At 38.6% G+C, this 7,380-nt stretch overlaps 1 pseudogene; it reads left to right on the top strand.

The window, feature by feature from the left end:
* The first annotated feature begins 710 nt into the window (after positions 1–710).
* On the top strand, positions 711–6,651 carry LOC116116896 (annotated as a pseudogene).
* Positions 6,652–7,380: the final 729 nt, after the last annotated feature.

The raw sequence follows: 7,380 nt of genomic DNA, 5'->3' as shown, positions 1-7,380 counted from the left end.
CATCACTCACTAATGACAGTATAAAGTACAACGGCATTTCCTACCCAAGGTTTGGCCTATTTAAATGTAGTTAACCAATTTATCCTTTAATCATTAAATTAAGCTATTTTATATTAATTTAAGGGTGGAAACTAGAATTTATAAAACAGTGTAACTCGTAGACGCGCCAAACCTCGGGTGGAACATATCGTTTATTTTTTTCTGACAACTTAGAGGGAAACAGCTAGAAACATTTGATAGTAGAGGTATCCAATACCATTCAATTATTTCTGCCAACTTGCCAACAAGTCAACATTTTCTTAGGCAGCCCATGTGAGTGAACGAAATACGAATTTATCTTCACTAGAATCCGACGAGTTGTGACCTTTCAACTTCCAGGCCCGGCGACCCGTCAGCTTCTCACGCCGACTAGTCACCCTCCAGCGCCGCTCATCCCAAACCCCGGCCTTCCCCTTCCATTTCTGGCGAATCCCCAGCTCCCCCTTGCACCGATCATTATCATCCGGTACTCACCGCTGCGATTCATGCGTTTGCCGGCATCGTTTCATCTCGTTTGGCCACTTTCCGACGACGTCCGGTGAATCTTCCACTTCCCACATGCCGATCTATCCTTTCAGCAAGCTTCACCGTCGATCCGTCAAGATCCACCGTTCATTTCCACTCCGGCCACTGTTCGGCTTCCAGGCGGTTTTCCCCCCCCCCCCCCCCCCCCCCCCCCCAAAAAAAAAAAAAAAAAAAAAAGCAGGGCAGCTTACTGACTATGGTGGATGCAGTGGTCTCATTTGTGGTGGAGAGACTTGGGGACTATCTCATCAAAGAAGCAACCTTCTTACGAGGAGTGAGAGGTGAAGTAGAGTCATTGAAAAAAGATCTGGAATGGATGAATTGCTTCATAAAGGATGCTAAAGAGAAGCAAGTTTACAAACCTTTGATACGCCAGTGGGTATCTGACATCCGAGAAATTGCTTATGATTGTGAGGATGTCTTAGATGAATTTGCGGTCAAAGTCCATGAGGAAGAAACTTCAAATGTGCCCAAGGTCGAAGAAGCAGAGACATCGACAAGAAAACAAGGGCTCCTTACTTCAATCAAGAAGTGTTCTTGCTTTGTCCCCAGAACATCCAGTCACAACGAATCCAACTTATACAGTAAAGCCAAGGAAAAGGTCAGCCTATATAGCATAGGCAAGGAGATTGAAGGTCTCAGAAAGAGACTTAAAGAAGTCTCTGATAGATGTGGAATGTATGGCCTCAGAGATATTAATAACAAGTGGGAAGGGGAGAGCAATGCTGTTCGCAAATTCAAGGAAGTAAGAAGAACCAACTCTTTTGCATTCGAAGAGAATGTCATCGGCTACAAGGATGATACAAGAAAATTGTTGAGTATACTACTTGACAATGAGCCACAACGTTTTGCAATCTCTATTTGGGGCACGGGTGGTTTGGGTAAAACAACACTTGCCAAAAATTTGTACCACAATGATTTGGTGAGGAATAAATTTCAACAGTGTGCTTGGGTCTGTGTATCTCAAGATTACAACATTGAGGAACTTATTCGAAGAATCATAAATTCTTTTAGTTTTGAGCCGAAGCCAGAGAAATTAGAGGAGATGAAGGAAGAAGCTTTGAAGAGATATCTTTACACATCTTTAAAAGAACTCTCATACTTGGTGGTGATTGATGATGTTTGGGATAAAAACGCTTGGGGGAGACTCCTAGAAGCCTTTCCAAATAACAGGCATGGCAGTAGAGTAATTATGACCACTCGCATAAAAGATGTTGCTGATCGTGCCGATCATGTCCATGAACTACAATTTCTAGATGAAGAAGAAAGTTGGCAGTTATTCTATGCAAAAACCTGTGGAAAGGCTGTTGAGGATATAAACCAGAAATCCTCCAAGAGAGTTCAAACACGATCAAGATTATCAAGAAGAACACAGCAAAAAACAGAGACAGGGAGGAACGACAAAGAAAGGAAGAATACACACGGTGTTTACTTGGTTCGGATTTTAACTCAAGAATCCTACTCCAAGGCAGGGTTTGTAAGGCCCTAGTTCGTCCACTATATTGAAGTCAGATACAAAAACTAATCTGAGAATTACAATTCTGAAAGCTTAACTCTCACGTCTTTCTCACTCTGTTTTTCGTTATTTCCAGAAGGTACAGTCCACCTTCTTTATACATGATCCTAAGAGAAGGTTTGACGGTTATCACAACCATGTGAGCTTAGCGTGGTTAGTTAGAAAATAACTAACGTAACAAACGCTAGCCATGCAGCTGAATAACCGTCTTATCTTCTTAACAGAATGAGAGGCATTAACCAACAAAGGCAAATGAAACCGAAGAAATGGAGAAGATTGGAAAGGAAATGTTGCAAAAATGTGGTGGTCTACCACTTGCCATTGTTTATTGGGTGGGTTATTATCTCAAAAGAGTGCACAAGAGTGGCGTTTGGTGCGTGACCACATTTGGCTACACATAAATCGTGATTCGGACAATCATATCAAATATTTATTGTCTTTGAGCTTCAATGATTTACCTTACAAATTGAAGCCATGCTTTCTCTATTTAGGCCTGTTTCCAGAAGATTATGAAATCAAGACAAGGACACTAAGTCGACTGTGGGTGGCTGAGGGTTTTATACCTCAAAATGAAGGAATAATGGAAGATACGGCTCATTATTACTTGAATGAGTTGATTAAAAGGAGCTTGATTCAAAAAGATAAAATGCATAGAGAGAGGACTTTGACATGTCGTGTCCATGATCTTTTGCGGAATCTGGCAATTGAAAAGGCAGAAGAGCTCAACCTCTTTCACATTTACGGGGTAAATAAAGGGTCAACTTACAATTCGAGGACACGACGACTAGCCGTTTATTCTGGAATTGAAAGTAACTTGCAGCTTCAACAATCTAGAGTCTTGTGTTCCCTGCTGTTCGTCGATGTCTGTTACACAGAAGCAATGGAAGAGTTACCAACCGTGTGCTCAAGCTTCAGGTTACTAACAGTGCTCGATATTCAGAATTTGAGTATACAAACAATGCCGCAAGAAATGGGTAAGTTGATTCACTTGAAGTATTTGCGATTTTCACAATCTCCACTTAATTCAGATGTTGCACCATTCATTCTCAATTTGGTGAACCTACAAACTCTGATCATACACCACATTGAGTTGCACCCTGTGCTCCCCACTGAAATTTGTAAATTGAAAGAGTTGAGACATCTAATTGGAGAATTTGAAGGGTATTTTCAGATAGATGATTTGAAAAACCTTCAAACCATGAAGCGCATACCAGGCGAGACTTGGATTAAAACTAATCCAGAGAAGCTGGTGAATCTTCGAGAGCTGCAAATTTTAAGTTATGGTGGACAAGAAGAGTTCTGTTTTGATTCTATTGCCAAACTGAGAAGTCTTCAAATTTTAGATGTTTGGGTAAGCGATACAATTCCTTCATTGCAACCTCTCTCTCATTGCCAAAATCTGGTAGAGTTGATATTAGGTGGGAAGATGGAGAAACTACCAGAAGAAATGCCTGAATTTTTTTGAAATCTTGAATACCTCGAGTTAAACGGCTGCATGCTCCAAGATGACCCCATGCCTACATTAGGGAAGTTGAAGAACCTCAAAGTTCTTAAACTCGATCGCGATTCCTTTATGGGAACGGTACTTAACTGCCAAGAAGGTAGTTTTCGTCAGCTTGAAATTCTTGTTCTTTTTGGAAGACATTTTCAGGAGTTGAAAGTAGCGATTGGAGCTATGCTTCACGACCAGCTTACTTGGTGAGTCAAGTGGGCTGCACGTTACTTAGTGGCTAAGTATACTTCGTAGTTAAGTAAACTTAGTGGCAAAGAAACTTAAAGGATAATGCTTATCCATCCACCTAAGGTTGCCACTTAAGGGTGCCACCTAATGTTTACTTAGGGGTTAAGTTTACTTAAGGACTAAGTATTCAATGTATGTAGTCATTTCTTTGAGGAGGTTTAGCCTATAAATAGGCCACCCCTCCTTTGTAAATTTCATAACTTGAATCCTTTCAATACAGAGTTTATATTTTCTCTAAACTTCTCTCTCTAGATTTTATACTTTGAGCTTGTTAGTTGTGTGAGCGTTAGGCTGCTTAACTCATTTCCGAAGGGTTAAGGCCGCACGAACTTAGCAAAGAAGTTAAGTGCGTGACACTAAGCTTAGATGTTTCTCTGAGTCAAGAAAAGCAAGGAATTTCAGAATTCCAACAGAACTAAGCATCCTCCCTGTCCCAGACCAGTGGGAATACGACAGATATTACTCTGAGAAGTACGACTAGTGGTGTTAACTGTGCGTGGGTGCATTTTGCCCTTTTCTGTTGATTTATCTTTTGGACCGCAGTTCAGTTTGATGTATCAGCATGTAATTTTCTTTCCTGCTTGTATGATATTTAATCTACTTTTTCACCTTTAATTTGATCTTTTCTGTTCATCAAATTTGTATTATATTTGTTGCTTGTGATTCACCTTACAAAAGAAGCGCAGAAAAATAGACATCTTTGCAAGAATTATCTCTTACGTATAAGATTTTGCAGAATTTTATCGTGAAATTATATAAAAAAAGATAAGATTTCAGCGACTTCTTATCAATTGTGATATGCAATAATAATTAACTATTCTTCAAAGAATCATAAATTTCTTTTAATTTCGAGCTGAAGCCGGAGAAATTAGAGGAGATGAAGGAAGAAGATTTGGACAGATATCTTTACACATCTTTAAAAGAAATCTCATACTTGGTGGTGATTGATGATGTTTAGGGGAAAAGTGCTTGGCGTAGGCTCATAGAAGCCTTTCCAAATAACGGGCATGGCAGTAGAGTAATTATCACCACTCGCAAAAATGACGTTGCTGATTGTGCAGATCATGTCCATGAACTACGATTTCTAGATGAAGAAGAAAGTTGGAAGTTATTCTACGCAAAAACCTGTGGAAAGGCCAATGAAACCAAAGAAATGGAGAAGATTGGAAAGGAAATGTTGCAAATATGTGGTGGTTTACCACTCGCGATTGTTGTATTGGGTGGGTTATTATCTAAAAAGAGTGCACAAGAGTGGCGTTTGGTGCGTGATTACATTTGGCTACACTTAAACCGTGATTCGGATAATCAAATCAATTACATATTGTCTTTGAGCTTTAATGATCTACCTTACCAATTGAAGGCGTGCTTTCTCTACTTGGGTCAATTTCCAGAAGACCATGAAATCCCGGTAAGTAGACTAATTCAACTGTGGGTGGCCGAGGGTTTCATACCGCAAAATAAAGAAATAATGGAAGATGTGGCTTATTACTACCTGAATGAGTTGATTGGAAGGAGCTTGATTCAAAAAATAAAATGCGTAGAGAGAGGATTTTAACATGTCATGTCCATGATCTTTTGCGGAATTTAGCTATCGAAAAGGCAGAAGAGCTCAACCTCTTTCACATTTACGAGGTAAATAAAGGTTCAACTTACGATTCCAGGACACGACGACTAGCTGTTTATTCTGGAATTGAAAGTTCCTTGCGGCTTCAACAATCTAAAGTCTTGCGCTCCCTTTTGTTCGACAGGATCAATAATGAAAATGCAAGGGAAGGCTTACTTTCAATGTGCTCAAGCTTCAGGTTACTAAGAGTTCTGAATCTTTCGCATCTCTGGGTCACGAGTACAACTATACCAAAAGAAATTGGCAAGTTGATTCACTTGAAGTATTTGGGCATAAAAGGGAATTTTACTACAGTTTTTCTCAGTTTGGTGAGCCTACAAACTCTGAATGGTTTCTCGATTTTCCAAAGTCTTACAATAGAAATTTGTAAACTGCAAGAGCTGAGACATCTAATCGGAGAATTTCGAGGGAGTCTTCGGATGGACAATATGAAAAACCTTCAAACCTTGAAGGTCATAGACGCCGAGACTTGGATTAAATCTAATCCAGAAGGGTTGATTAATCTTCGAGAGCTGCACATATCAAGTTATGGTGGAGGAGCATTCGAGTTCAATTTTGATTCTATTGCCAAACTGAAAAGCCTTCAAATTTTACGGGTTCACATATCAAAGAGTGAAATTCCTTCACTGAGACCACTATCTGACTGCCCAAATCTGGTAGAGCTGACATTAGAAGGGCAGACACTGAACCTACAAGAAAACATGCCTGCATTTTTGCCAAATCTTGAATACCTAAAATTATATCTTTGCCAACTCAGAGATGATCCCATGCCTGCATTAGAGAAGTTGCCAAACCTCAGAGTGCTTTATTTATACACCGATATGAATTTTGTAAGTTATCTGGTCTGCAGAAAAGGAGGTTTTCCACGGCTTGAAATTCTAGTTCTTTATGGAGAAGGTTTTGAGGAGTTGAATGTAAGGGAAGGAGCTCTGCCTGAGCTAAGAAGTTTCAAATCGCCGGAATCTTTGAGAATTCCAGACAGATTGAAAATCCTGCCGCCCCCACCCGAGTGGGAATATGGAGGATGTCTTACACTCGCACAACTGCGTTTTCTAGGAACCGGGAAGACGTTCAGTTTGCTATACCACCATGTAATTTGTTTAAATAATTGTACGCTACTTGATTTAAGGGTAAATTTAAACGTGAAGGTAATTCCTTTTTATCCTGTGGTTTCAGTTAACTACTGTTTTGATCCAATCGGTTTAAATACTATAATTTTTGTCTTCGTTTCAAATTACTGTTTGATACAAACTATTTTAATACAACTTTGCATATATATATATTGAAACAAACAAGAGTAATATTATATTTACCGACCCAAATACTGATTTTTATATACTGACTCACTACCCAACAACCCAAATCTGAAAATTTAACTCAAGTTAGTATGTAAAATCTGTCGCAGAGTCGGTAAGCCTAACATTACTGAACAAACAAACACGTTACACGTAAGAAAATCAAAATTAAATAAATATATTAAATTTGTAGTGCATGATGTGTTTATTTAATTTGAATTTGTACTGTGTAATTTTTTTTTTTTTGTTTTTTTTAAATTTAGTGTTGTTTGTGTAAGTAATTTTCCATTTTTCTTTTAAAAGGGGTATTTTTGTCACTTCAATATAAATTTAACAGTCAATTATCCTTTTATTAAGTCAAATGATTAAAACAATAGTAACTTGAAACAAGAGGGACCAAAATTATGAGCCAGCTTGGTTTTTTATTTTGGATGTGATTTTTGAAACAGTATTAGTAAGTAGAGTTTGGTAATTATTACGAGGTAAAATTTAAAAACTAACAAAAAAATCTCTAGATTTGCTAATTTAATTAAACGCCCCAATGTATAAAAATTTTGTAAAATGAGAAAAACAACCCCATCCACCCATAGTACCAGATTTCAACCGCTACCGTCGAAATCTAGTCAGAATCTGGCGTTAC

This window comes from Pistacia vera, unplaced genomic scaffold, assembly GCF_008641045.1.
Source record: "Pistacia vera cultivar Batoury unplaced genomic scaffold, PisVer_v2 Contig788, whole genome shotgun sequence".
Classification (NCBI taxonomy): domain Eukaryota; kingdom Viridiplantae; phylum Streptophyta; class Magnoliopsida; order Sapindales; family Anacardiaceae; genus Pistacia; species Pistacia vera.
The sequence above is the reverse complement of the archived record's forward strand: the minus strand, read 5'-3'. Positions and strand labels throughout refer to the sequence as shown.